The sequence below is a fragment of the Atractosteus spatula genome, chromosome 7 (assembly GCF_055471065.1).
Source record: "Atractosteus spatula isolate fAtrSpa1 chromosome 7, fAtrSpa1.hap1, whole genome shotgun sequence".
Classification (NCBI taxonomy): Eukaryota; Metazoa; Chordata; class Actinopteri; order Semionotiformes; family Lepisosteidae; genus Atractosteus; species Atractosteus spatula.
In genome coordinates, this window is record NC_142712.1 from 23,893,137 (window position 1) to 23,908,303 (window position 15,167).

Below are 15,167 nucleotides of genomic sequence, written 5' to 3' on the forward strand. Positions count from 1 at the left end.
CTTTTATTTTATAACTATTCTGATGTCTGTTTTGCTTGTCTTGGGCTGGACTGCTGTAACACATCAATTTCCCTACGGGATTAATAAAGTATTATCTATCTATCTAATTGAATAATTATTTACCATGGCAACAGTTTATAGAAATTACCTCAGAGATTTGCAGAGAACACATTAAATAGGATACATGAAAAGTAATGAAAGGAAATTAGCAAATTTAAGATGCAACAGCATTAGCTGAAATAGATTATGATTTTTTACAGGATGCACGCCTAAATCTTAGTGAGAAACTAACATATGGAAAGATAATTATTTTTTAAGCCTGAAAGTACACACTTAATCACTTTCACATAATTTATGTCAAACTATTACAGTATATTGCTAGTCCTGTTCTTGTGGGAACACATTCTGTCAATATTTTCATAAACACTATGAAAATATTATACTCTTTACAGTGTAACCTACAATTTTGTTTTAAGGATACATAAATGCCACTTTGAAAGTTTAAGAAGGCAAAGCAGTGTGCAATGTCCTTAGAGACTTTCAGAAGTTTCATTTATTAGTAGATTGATATTGAAAAGGGCAAAAGATATGAAAAAGCATTAATAATTAAGTTTATGGAATGCACATTTTTTTTCTTTAACTGTGCTGCTGGAATTACTAATGGAATTGCAGCATTATTCTTGATCAGTAAGGTCTCTAATCTGAAGTTTACAATCAGTCAGAGTTAATTTTGAATAATAAATAAACGGGTGCAGTCATTCAAAATGCACAGTACAACCCCGTACCATGCTAAATTACCCCCATTTCACTGCGTTGTACCAAGGTACATGATTGGCTGGCCAAAATGACCGACCAGGGCACTCGTGGTGCATTGGTTGTTAGTGAAACAATTCAATCATTTAATCTCTTTACTGTGCATGTTTTAATCAGCTTAGTATTGAATATTTACATGGAATTTTAAAACTAAAGGGACATTTTAGTAGCTGAGCATAAAAAGAAGAGGAGCATAACATATATGAAGGTCATAAACAATATTAATTTAGGAACATAAATATATTATGTAAACTGCATATGGCTGGTATTGGTAGTTTAAATAAAAAATACACACCGGTAATCCACCTTCTTCCTAAACATTTTAAGTATCAAAGTCTTGCCTTCGGTTACATACTGGGGTTATTTTGGAAAAGTTTTTACGTGCTCCTTCTGACCATATTAAGTTTATATACTTTGTTAAAAGTTATAATAGTTTAACCTTTTCTGCGAATACGCTCGTTATTGCAGTAAACAAAAGCATACTTTTTAGAATTTAATTAATAGGGAATATAATATGGAAGAAATAAAGAAAATAAATAAATAATGATATAATTATATTCATATACTGTAGCTCAAATTATCACAGTAGTAGTAGTTGTTTCTTTGTAAATGTCTGCTTTAGTTTCAATACTTCTCACATGATTACGTCTGTGGCGTACTTTCTGTGCTGTAAGTTGGATGTTCAAGCCCAGCTATCGCCATTAGTTTTTTTTTCAAATAAAAATGTATTTGAAAAACTAAAATAGCAAATATTATGGACACTATATTGACATTTTTAGAATGTTTTAGAAATATATTTTATACAGAATATAATATGGAATCGCGTATCTAAAAAAATAATAACTATATAATTATATTCATATACTGTAGCTCAAATCCTGCTAAACTAAAAATTTGACACAATAAGAGTATTATTGGACAATTTTGTGAGGCTCTGGCGGAATTTCTTTGTAAACTGAAGAGATATAAAAGAGACACATTGTGTATCGCCTCTTTTTACAGTTGAAAAAAAAGCATTCCAATGTTAATGTGACATGGAAGATATTATTAATAATATAGCACTTTCGGGCTAACGTGGGTATGCGTCCTACCAGCTGGGGAATCGAACCCAGGCCTCTGGCATCACTCAAAAGGGATGCTACAGGGAGATCTGCCCTCAACCCTGACGGACCAGGTCCCTCCTATTAATATGAAAGGCAGTGACGTCACCGCGCTGGAAAGCCCTCAGTCACCTGACTAGCACTGCATCAGAGAGAATCAGTATAGCCTCTGGGTAATACATTTTTCCTGCGTCAAAGTTTAACTCGTTTAACACCTGAAAAAGGCTTCACAGCCGAAACGTTGTGTTTTCTCTTTTCTCTTTTCAGCATGGAATAAACCTATTACTTGTTCCTTTGCAGACTACACAGGCTGACGCAGCCACCCACTTGAAGTAGTTAGTATTGTACAGTGATAATAGGCATGGGTAATGTCATCTCCATTAAACAATGTGCTTATCACGCAAATCCTAAGCTAAGCTAAAACATGTTGTGAGGGTCTGGCAGAATTTCTCTGTAAACTGAAGAGTTACAGAGAAGACATGTTGTGTATTGCCTCTTTTGACACTTGTAAAAAAGAACATTCCACTCCGTGGGAGGTGCATTGTTAACTCAATCACCTCTTAATTTGTATACCACAGGAAGACAGGAGCATGTGATTGTACTGTATCTGTACAAAATGTGTGTTGCGTTTAGAAAAATAAAGTGTTTAAAATGTTTAATTAAAAAGTTAAAAAAAACTTACAGCTTACAGAAAGAATCTAAGATGATCTCAAGGAAGTGTATTGCATGTCTAATGGTCTAACCCCATTACCCCCATTTTGATTAAAATCACAAACTTGTGTTTAATTAAATGCCTTTATTGATTCACAATCTGACAATGTAATGTAAATTGTTATCTTTGTCTTCTAAGTCCCTTAATTAGCTTGAAGCATAGCATTCCCACCATTTAGATTTATTTTTCATACCATCATTAAACAAAGCAGGAGCATCTTGTACCTCCTCATGGGATCAAACGTGGAAAGATTAGATTGTATTTGTTTTTATTTTTTTTTATAAATTTTAGAAAAATGTCATCTATACAAAAATGTTGTACTTATTTAATACAACTTGATAGTTATATTAATAGAGATAAGAATTCAAGTTGTATACTGTTTAGACTTTTAATAATTTTAAACTGTATTACAGTTTGAGGTGTATTTATACAGCTGGTAGTATTACTATATTAAAAAAAATAGAAAAGGTTTCACAACCCAAAGCGAGGCTGTGTGGGTGTTGTGGTTTAAATGCTATTGGCTTGTGAACAGCATCATTAAATAAAATGACGAGAAAAAGAGTTTTACAACACAAACTGTGTCAGTTTTCTGTGTAAACTTTTTTTAAAAAAAGCTGTTGAGTAAAGAATAGGGATTTTCCTGTTGTCAGCAGTATTGTGAATATAATTGACCCTTACCTGAATTAAAACAGGACCTAAAGAAAGGGTTTCAGAAATAAAACAAAGCTTTATTCCTGTGCTTACAGTCTCGGTAATTGGAGTGAAGGCTGAGAAAACATTTGTCAGTCTGTCCGTGGGGGGAAGGGGGACTGTCTTTCATTGGAAGGTCCGCCTATTCTACTCTGAGAATGTAGAGGGGGAGGAAAGCGCCAGCGGTCATTTTTTTCACTGACAAAGTTGTGTTGTGTTAACAAAAACTACAGTATGCTTAACAGCTGTTCAATCAGTTTAAGTCAAAACACTTTATTCAGTGGGGCAATTTAACAGATGCCTCAAGCCTTAAAATGAAATCGAGAATAAGAAAGCGGTATTAAAAATACCAGTGAAACAATAATAATGTGTCTGGTCATTTTTAACAGTATTAATTTAATAATAAGAATCATTTATTTATAACATATTTATAATCATGTTTTCACAACCTTCACTTTGTCATTTTTACACCATTGTTTTGATAGGTGCATAAACTATTAGTAATCAATAATTAGTATTCAAATTTGCACTGTGATCAATTGTTGTCAAATGCAGTCTTGTAATTTGCAAGACTGTGTTCAAACATACGTTAAATCTGACTACCAAAAAACCAGGGCTCACTCTTTTTCTATTTCTCCCTACTCTCTCACCCACTGCGATTTGGACACAGAATGGTTAAAAATGGGAACAGGTGAGGCAGGAAGAGGGAGGAGGGAGGGGTCTTCCAAACTCTATGATTAAAGAAAGTGTCAAAGGGAAATGGCTTGAGCAGCATACAGAGCTGAACAAGTTTTGTGCAGTCTTCTCTGCTTTAAAGGTACACTCACTGTGGAAGAATTTTCACCTCAAACGTTTGCCCACCAGCTAACACAAAAGCATACTGAATACAAAATCTATCTCAGTATTTATGCATAATTAAAATATTTATGATGAAGGTGTAAGATTGTGTACTTTTTTCCAACTGAGCAATCTTGCTTTTAAAATATACCGACTTTTTCATGTTTAATGTTTAACATGCTGTAATACAGTTTAAATTGATTAAAACTCTAAACAGAATGCAACTTGCATTCTTATCTGTTTTAATATAACTATCAAGTTGTATTTAATAAATAAAACTTTTTTGTATAGATGACACTTTTCTAAGATTTATTTTAAAAAATAAAAATAAAAATGATTACAATCTAATCTTTACACGTATGATCCCATTAGGTAGTACAATACGCTCCTGCTTTGTTTAACGATGATATGAAAAATAAATCTAAATGGTGAGAAAGCTATCCTTAAAGTTCATTAAGGGACTTAGAAGACAAAGATAACGATTTACGTTGCATTGTCAGACTGTGAATCAATAAAGGCATTTAATTGAACACACGTTTGCGATTTTAATCAAATTGGGGGTAATGGGGACTCTCTTATTATTTCTCTCTTCTCTCTCTTATCAAAACTCGTTCAATTGTCGTTCTTTTGGCTTCATGGAGGGCTTCTCAGATAGTTGGGCATTCAGGTAGATTGCCAGGCAACAGGATTATTAAGTATATTTTGTTAAAGCAAGTCAGTTTTTTGCGACACATAAAAGACATATTGTGACATTATTATATAGGACAGACATAGTGACTCAGACACTCGTTGAATGAAAAACGGCGCTTTATTTTTCGCTACAGCTGGTACAGCACCCAAACAAACGCAAACGCGTTTTTAATAAAATGCTTTTATTAATTCATAATCTGACTCACATAACTCACATTCCCGAATGCCTCCCACTAATCTTAGGAAGAACATGAAACAGCCTGTTAATAAAATTATTGCAATTTTGTTCTGTCAGTTCTTCCTCCCAGAACTTGTAAATCTCATTGATCAGTTCTTGCTTTGTGCTGGGTTTAGCCGTTTTCCGAATATAGTCTTTCAGGGAATGCCATACCATCTTTATTGGATTTAAATCTGGGGATTCAGCTGGAGTTTTCACCCAGTTCACTCCTTCTGCTATAAGCCTCACCTTTGCTGCTGTGTGTTTTGGATCGTTGTCTTGAAAGAAACGGTGCCTAGATCCAAAGTGCTCCCTTATATATGGGGCAGCATACTGTTTGACCACGACTTCCTCGAAGAATTCACGATCCATAATTCCTTCAAAAATAAGAAGTGGTCCCGGGCCTCTTCTAGATATACCCCCCCAGACGTGAACCTTCAGTGGGTGTTTTCGCTTTAGCTTGTTCACATATCTCCCCTTTTTATAAAACGAAATGGTTAAAAACTGTTCCAGAGCCACTGTTGTTTTCATCAGTGGAAAGTACATCATGAAATGCCTCTCCCTGTTCAATCGATTGAAGCACTTGTTTGCCTTTACTCTTTATTTTTTATCCTTATCATGGGGCATGTGTTCATTTTTTTATATCTCCATCCAAGCCCTCTGCACACTCTTCTTACTGAGGTCAGCCCATAGCCATCTTTGAACTTGCACCGCTGATAGCTCATCATTTTCATCCGTCAGTTTGTCAATGGCTCGCACAATAGGACTTGAAAAAAAAAGAGATCAGCAATTAGTTATAAAAATAATGTGTGTAGTTGTATTTACATGTAATAAAGTATTTTTACAAAGTTATTTACCTTTGAATTGTCCTTGGTTTAGATTCTCTTTGCCTCCTCTCCCATTTATAATGTCGTCTCACTGTGCTTTCACAAACAAAAATGTCCATAGAAGCCAAATGTTGTATAATGTCTCGTGTTGACTTCCTGTTTCTTTTCATCTTCATTATTTGGTGTGAGAGAGTCTTCCCGATTTTGGCCATAGTCCGTCTCCTTACCAAAGCTATAGTGCAGTAAGTTGTCTATACCAACATATGGTACAGATAAACGTGTACAATACTGATGAGCTAATACCTCACATGTTTTCTTAGAAAAACAGATTCACAACGCGAAGCTGTGTCAGTCTTCTGTGTAAAGAAAATCAGTTTGAACACCATGGGTGCTGGTTTTAAGACGCTGCTGAGTAAAGAACAGGAGTTTTCCTGCTGTCAGCAGTATTGTGTATATAGTTGACCCTTACCTGAATGAAATCAGGACATAAAGAAAGGGTTTCAGAAATCAAACAAAGCTTTATTCCTTTGTTTTGTGGTCTGGGTAATTGGAGGCTACACTGTTATGCTTCCTATGGTAATATACGGGTTTTTCGCATGAAGCCGTATTGAGCAGTATTAAGCAGTGAATCTGTTTTTCTAAGAAAACATGTGAGTGGGGGAGGTGGACTTGCCCTTATTCTACTTTGAAAATACCTATGAAACTGGTTTGTTTACAAACAATGTAGACACAGAGAGACAGAGATGCGATAACAACTGCGCAGCGCCAGGCGAATGCACATTAATGTAGGGCTTTCAGGCTCACGTGGATTTGCGCCCTACAGTACAACCTGCGGTACTGCTGTGTACATACAGTGTGAACATGTTGTGATATTTAGAAATATAAAAATGTCAATATAATGCCAATAATATTTGCTATTTTAGTTTTTCAAAGAAATGTTTATTTGTTAAAAGAAAACTGATAGCAACAGCTGGGTTTGAACACTCAACCTCAGGGTTATAAGTCAATCATTTAAGCTCTTACACCACCAAGGCAGCCACATATCAATGGAAAGTCTTATACTACTGTTTGTGCAACAGTACATGAATATAGTTATACCATTATTAATTTCTTTAGATATGCAATTTCATTTTATATTCCCTATTAATCAAATTCTAAAAGTACGCTTCTGTTTACTCAGCTCAGCATTCTGTCACGGATGTTGGAAAGGATGAACCGTGGAATGGCAGGAGAGCGTAAAAGACCCTATGCGTAGCGGCAAAACGGGGGGTTAGCCCAGGCTCAGTTGTTCAGGAAATGCCGTATAGAAACCTATGCCCTCAGGTAGCGGACATGGGGCAACCTGTTGCTAGGTGGGTCTCAGGACATCCGAACGTCAATGCTGAGCAAAGGCAGAATGAAAGACCCGGAAATATATAGCCCCCCGAGACAGAGAAACACCGGAAGGACAGCCAAGAACCAGAAATGAGAGACAGGACAAATTCTCTAGCTGTAATGCAGAATGTTGAATACTCATCCAATCTGTGTGGATTCAGATCTCCCGCGAACGCAAAGAAACAGTGGCAGGCTGTTGCTGTGTCCAATCGGCGCTCTCTGGCTCGGGGCCAGGCAGTGCTGTTGCGGCTGGCGACGTGGGAGAAGGAGAGATTTCTGCTGCGATGCGCTGCTGATGCTCTCTGAAGACCGGCTAGTTAGTGTTGGCTGAAACTAGCAGAGTTTGTGCACAGGAGAAAAGTGACTGCGGGTCCAAGCAGATCACACTCTTTTAGAAAGGAAGAAGACTGGTTCATTCCTGATAAAGCGCTAGTCCTGAATCCTTTGATTCAGATTGGGTTCACGAGGCTTGCTGCTGCTGGGCTAACCTCAGGTGGATCCTCTGGTTACGCGCTGGCATCCTCCATTCTCAACTCTTAGAACAAAGGAAAGTCCTGCTACTTGGACCCACTGGCCGTTTCGTGGTGGTCCAAGCTGAGTCTGAGGATGTTCAAGAGGTGCTGAGTCTGAGAAATGTCCAGGAGGCGCTGAGTTTTATCTGGAGAAACTACGGTCGTTCATTGGTTGAAAGTTTCATGGGCATCCAAGACCCACGTGGGGTTAACCTGCCCTACCAGTTCCTGATTGGCTGAGGATGAGTAACAATGCACTCTGACCTTAGAGTCGTAAACAAACTTGGGATAAGACTCTCCCAGTATCTCCCAGACTTTGAGGCGCCAGAGATGACCATTTGTTAGGGTGGTTGATGTGTCTCAGCTTTGGGAGTTGTTCCTTATCAGGACACTCTATCAGCTAGAAAAACACCTTAGATGTGAACCAAATGGAATGGCCTTTCTGTATCAAGCACCACTGAGATGAAGGAGAGAGGGACTGACAAGGGAGCAGCAAACTTAATTCCTGTATTTTAATTTTATACACATGTATAGCAGATAGTTGTAGCTTAAAAATAAAAAAATAAGATAGACAACAGTATTCCACCTTCTTCATAAACATTGTCTGCACCAATATCTTTATCTTTAACACGGTCACTGTCTGTGGTTATTTTGGGAAGATAGTTCAGGTGGGTAGCTGCGTCAGCATTTTGGGAAGATGTTGATATGCTTCTTTAACTGCATATGTTGTAATGGAAAATCAAATGCCAGTGAGAGCGACACATTGATCGCTCAGTGGTAAAATTCTGTTTTATCACACACAGTACCTATATCACCCTGCAACTCACAACTGGCAACCCACTGAAGCTAAGCAGGTGTGAGCCTGGTCAGTATCTGGATGGGAGACCTCCTGGGAAAAACTAAGGTTTCTGCTGGAAGAGGTGTTAGTGAGGCCAACAGGGGGAGCTCACCCTGCAGTCCAGGTGGGTCCTAATGCCCCAGTATAGTGACGGGGACACTATACTGTAAATAAGCGCCGTCCTTTGGATGAGATGTAAAACCGAGGTCCTGACTCTCTGTGGTCATTAAAAATCCCAGGGTGTTTATTGAAAAGAGTAGGGGTGTAACCCTGGTATCCTGGCCAAATTTCCCATGCCTCCTAATAATCCCCCTCTATGAATTGGCTACATTACTTTGTTCTCCTCCCCGCCCCTCCCACTCCGACGGCAGGCAGAGTGACGTGCTGGTTGGAGTATTTTTCGGTCGCAGTTAATGGCAACGTCAGCTCAAAGATTTGGTTCAAACCACCAAATGGAGACTGGTGTGCCGACAAGCGGACCCTGCTGATGTGGGATTAACGCTAGGAAAGAGAGTGTGAGTTTGATCCCAGCGACAACCCAAATTATGTTTTTTTAACAAATTTTCACTTATAAATAATACTGAATACTTCCTCTCACAATAAAGTAATAAGTAAACTGTATTCATATTTCTGATTATATATATATATCACAGTATGTTTAATATTAAGTAAAGATTAATAATAAAGTAATAAGATGTATGAACATCCACACCAGCAATCACCAGGATGCTTGGAAAGAGAAAATGAATTTAAAGATGCCCTTTAACAGAAATTGCAATTGCGCTTTTTTCAGTATTTACACCATTTAGTTTATATACAAATTTTAATGACATTATTTTTAGTTTGAAATTATAAAATTGAAAATCTAAATTTTACTTTTATTATACATTTTTGCTTTTTCTTTTTAATGGTTTACAGTATATGTTTATTCCATGGTGAAAGAGAAGAAACATACACAGATGCAGCCATTCAAAACAAGCGGGCAATACCGCATTATTTTCCGGTGCGCTTGACGCAGTATACCGCAAGTTACGGTATTAATACCGTATATTCTCGCATAGCGCTGCATGAAACCGCATGATACCGCAAATAAAACAATAGTATCCTGAATTTCCGCAAAGTGGAGCTAATAAAGCTCAACATCTCATGTTTGAGCTGTCGCCATCAAAGTCTTTACCGAAGATATTACTAATAGTATTTACAGTATAATGAATGACCTTGGACAAGCTGTAAACTCAAAGTATTGCCCTGGTCCACATTCTTTTTTTCATTCACCTTTGTAAAAGTAACACCACAGCATTTCGTTGATCCAATCACGCATTTGTTTCCAATCATGCAAAGTACAGTAATTTTTGAGAATCTCCGATTCACCATGCCTTTCACGTGCTCATAGAAGATATTGATTTAGGAACATGTATACTGTACTGTATACAGTATGTATATGTATATTTAATGTCTTTACTGTGCCCGTTTAAGTATTGAATATTTATATGGAATTTTACCATAACGTGTGTGAAATCCATAAACGATATTAGTTTTGGAACATAAACATACAGTATGTAAACTGTATATGGCTGGTCTCGGTACTTTAAAGAAAAAATACACACCAGTATTCCATTTCTCCCTAAACATTTTAAGCATCGCAGTCTTTAACTAACGTGAAATAACATGTGTATAAAAAGTGGTAGTTTTAAGCTTTTCTGCGAATACGCTCGATACCGGAGTCAACAAGCATACTTTTAGAATTTGATTAATAGGGAATATAATGTGGAATCACGTATCTAAAGAAATTAATAACGATATAATTTGGTTTCTGTCAAAGCGCAATGAAACCTATAATTTGATTCTTATGGACGCCCAGTCCCGCCAGGGATTAAAGAAAAACATGGAATCGCGTATCTAAAGAAATAACAGTATACAGTAACTATGTTCATGCACAAACAGTAGCATGTTACATTATTAATTTGGGTGTCTCCTCTTGCCAGAAAGTGCTAAATTGTATTTTGAGTGCGGTTTATGACTTTTTTTAAATTACAACCCATACATAAGCTGATACTGTTTTGACTTTTAATTATTTTAAACTGTATTACAGCAGCACAATGTGCTTTTTCACGAAACCTAGAGTAACGAAATGTCTTGCGTTGTACAGCTTTTCAGCTAAATATATTTATCGCTTACTACTGACACTTGAGGTGCCCGACAAAAACCGGTTGAACAGCTCTGTTGGAGGTTTGCAGATCAGATCAGATTCCCTTCCCCCCACAGAAAGACAGACTTATTAGTCGCTATTCACTGCGCGGCGAGCAGCTCCAATTTCAGGTGTAAGCGATAGATCCCAGTTTAGCCGATCTTGTTACAGCATGTAACAGCATGTTACAGTTTACTCTTATTAACCATATTAATTTTAAGTGCTTAATGCCATTTTTTGACCACGCACGAATATTCTTATGTCCATATCTTCGCAAGGGAATCAGTGCGAACTGTAATACTAATTACACCCCCTCTGACAGCAGGAACATAACCCATTCTCAGCTCAGCAGCTCATTACAATATAGGGTGTTCGAATCTTTTGCTGCCTTTTGCTGCCTCACAAAGCTTTAGAGAACTTAACATTTCTATTATCAACAAATTGTAAATACGACGTTTACATTGGCATTACTAATTTTTCACTTGAGTGTATGGAGGATTGTCAGCTGTCACTGAGAGCAGTTAATTAAATGTATTTTTTGATTCACAATCAGACAAATGCAACATAAATTGTTATCTTTGTCTTCTAAGTATCTTAATAAACTTTCAGCATAGCTTTCTCCCCGTTTAGATTTATTTTTCTTGGGATTTTGGGATCAAACGTGGAAAGATTAGATTGTAATCATTTTTATTTTTTAAATACATTTTAGAAAAGTGTAATCTATACTTAAAAGCTGTATTTATTTAATACCACTCAATACTTATATTAATGGAGTTTAGTTAATACTGTTTAAACTTTTAATTATTTTAAATTGTATTACAGCATTGTACACATGCTTAAAAAGGAGAAAATGCAAGCCTTCTTCAGGTGTGAGGGTCTTCTGCTCAGAATGAAACGCTAAAATGTAATGTAGGCTCTGAATGGGTTCAATTATGATTTGGGCTTGATTAAGGTCGCTGCCTTTCATCCAAAATCCTGCTTGAATCCTTCTAAACTAAAAATTAGACACGAGAAAGGGCTCTGGTGAAATTTCTCTTTTTTTAATTTCTCTTTTTTTCTTGGAAAAATATCTTACCCGCTGCAATCCGGGCACAGAAGGATTAAAAGAAACCAGACAGGCAGGGGGAAGAGTGAGTTCTAAATAAAGAGGTATCCAGGTAACAGTGAAGGTAACAGCCGCAGACGTGGCCTACTTAGCCCGCCAGGGTTACCCTACTCTCCCGGAGGAGGCCCACCGGGAGATAGCGCTCCAGGCGTTCCTCTGGGCCCTGGCACCGACTGAGGTGCAGTGCCACGTGATGCTGGCCGCGCCAGTCCTCTTGGAGCAGGCTCTGGCTCTGGCTGAGCAGGCTGATGACGTATTTGAGGAGACCGGTGGGCACCAATGGAGGGGCGCACGGGGAATCAGATGGGGAGGAGGAGACAGCCATCGCAGTGATGCTGGGGGAGCGATGACGGCTGGTCATCTGCCACTGCTGTGGGGAGAGGGGACACATCGCACGGGAGTACCGGGCGCTGGAGCCTTGGGGACTCTGGAGGCTATCGGGAAACGGGAGGGGGGTGGCCTAAAGAGGGGAAGGCCGCCCTTGAGCGACGCTACCCCCACTCCGGAAAGCCAGAAGGAGCGCTTCACCCTGCCTGCTGCCGTGGGAAGGGTTGGCCACAGCCGGGGCTTATTTCTTCCCTGCCTCATCGAGGGCAGACCCTGCCAGGCCTTCGTCGACACCGGTTCGACCATCACCCTGCTGCGGCCTGGTATCCTGCCGGGCACCAAGGCAGCCGGACCCCCAGGGCGCTCACCATGCACTTTGGGACTGCGAGGGTGAAACACCCCTTCTACAGTACCTTGCCCCAGTCCGTGAGGAATGTATCCTGGGGTTGGACTGGTTGCAGCAGGTGGGTGGTTGCCTTGACTGGCCCTGCCGGAGCCGCAGGTGTCGGGGCGAGCGTGCCAGAGCTGACTCCCAGTATGGTGAGATAAGCTTGCCCCTACCCGGAGTCTGTAAGGCACTCTGTGCACTGTTGGAGGCCTTGGAGTTGAGGGACGGGGTGCTGCGCCGGGGGTGGCAGGTGCCCTCCAGCGGCGAGGTCACTGCTTGGCAGCCTCTGGCTGGCCGTGCACCGCTTGGAGAACTGAGCGACCGCAACACATATTAGCACATATTAAATTTGGGAAATCTGGTTTCAAAAGTCCTCATATCAACGATGCCTATACTGTTTTCCTCTACAGTATGCTAATCTATTGTAGTGCATTCACCCCCCTCTTAGGCTGCGCAAACGACCTTTTAGATTTTTATAGAGAAATAGAGGCTGTACAGTATGTGTTACAATATAAACATTTACTGTCAACCTATAAATCAACAATTGATTTAAAGAAGATCTGTCAAAGCGCAATGAAACATATTACTCGATTCTTACGGACTCCCGGTCCCGCCAGGGATTAAAAAATAACATGGAATCGCGTATCTAAAGAAATAACAGTATACAGTAACTATGTTCATGCACAAACAGTAGCATGTTACATTATTAATTTGGGTGTCTCCTCTTGCCAGAAAGCGCTAAATTGCATTTTGAGTGCGGTTTTGGACTTTTTTTTTAAATTACAACCCATAAATAAGCTGATACTGTTCAGACTTTTTTTTAAACTATTACAGCAGCACAATGTGCTTTTTCACGAAACCTCCTAAAGTAACGAAATGTCTTGCGTTGTACAGCTTTTCAGCTAAATACTGTATATTTATCGCTTACGCCTGACATAAGAGGTGCCCGATAAAAACCGGTTGAACAGCTCTGTTGGAAGTTTCGTGAAAAAGGACGTTTCGTGAAAAAGCTACAGGAGTGCCAATCGTAATCGTTTTTATTTTTAATCATTCAATGCAGATGGCTGGTGGCATGTTCCATAAGAGTACGGTAATTAAAAACCATTAATACTTTCGTTGGAGTTTAAATAAAGTCGATGTTTTATCTAGGGGCTGCTCGCCTGCGTCTGAATAGCGACTTCTAAACTGTGAAAACATGTGTCTGTCTTTCCGTGGGGGGAAGGGAATCTGATCTGCAAGGCCTTTGGCTACAAAAGTAAAAAGAAGGCGCTCTCTCTCTCTTTTGATTATTACATCCAATAATCAAAAATGACACAATAAACATAATAACCATAATAATGACCAACCAACAAAAACAACCATATACACATAATACCAACCAAAAACATAGATAACAACCACAATACAAAATCAAATATATCAAACCATTAAAGCAAAACCGTCCTCCAATTATCAACAAATCTCAATATCTTGTACGAATTATTCGAAATACAAACCAAAAACAGCCCGCAAACTATCTCAAATTCTTCCAATTATCATAATCCCGCCCCTTATGCAAAACCAAACCATCCTCCCATCCCAGTTTATCCTCTTTATCATAAACAAAATCCATCTCAATTTTCAACATAAAGCATTACACAAAATCAATACCTCAACACTCCATACTCAACAACGATAATTCACAAACAGCCAGAACGTAACTCCACATTCCCAAATAGACCTCATTTCCATAGCCCCGCCCCTTATGCAAAACCAACATCCCTCCCCTGTTCTAGTCAATTAAGCTTCCCCCTCTTTCACTTCTTTTCCCTCACCTTCAACCTTATCGCTCCCCCTTCACTCTCACCATCTGATTAAGAATTAATAAAAGCATTGAATTTTTGTCTGAGTGCTGACAAAGTCAGCTCTCTCTCTCTCCGCTAGCATTTGTAATCGTTTTTATTTTTAAATAAATTTTAGCAAAGTCATGTATTTTAAAAATCTTAAGATTTCTATATTTATGTCTTTATTTAGTGGTTTCATTAGTGACAAAGGCTAAACTTTCTTGGAAAAATGTCTTTTATGTAAACCATGTTTGCTATTAATTCATTTAGGGCTAGAATATGTTCATTGTCTTCCAATGAAAGAAGGGTTCCTTTCGCCGTAGTCGAGAGACATTAGAAGCTTGCCACGCCCGGACTGTTACACCAACGCATTAGCATGTTACAGCGATTTCATTGAGGAGCCTAGCTTTCTTAACTAGTAAGTACTGTACTTACTGGGTTTTGGAGGGGGGGAGGTGTCTTTCACTGGAAATCTCGCCCCCTTCTACTTTGAAAATATCTGTGAAACCGGTTTAATTCGTCACAGCCAGCACTCCCGCAGAGAGGGGGGTCGTACTTGCAGTGCATCGGTATAGATGGAAAAGCCAGAGCCGACTGCTACGCCGCCCCCGTGCTATGCTCTTCGTTAATGTCTAAGCCGGAACACATCATTATATCTCATTTTATATTTCTTTAAAAAAAAAAAATCGTTTGCCCAGCCTAACAGTATTGTTGTTATTGTTTTTA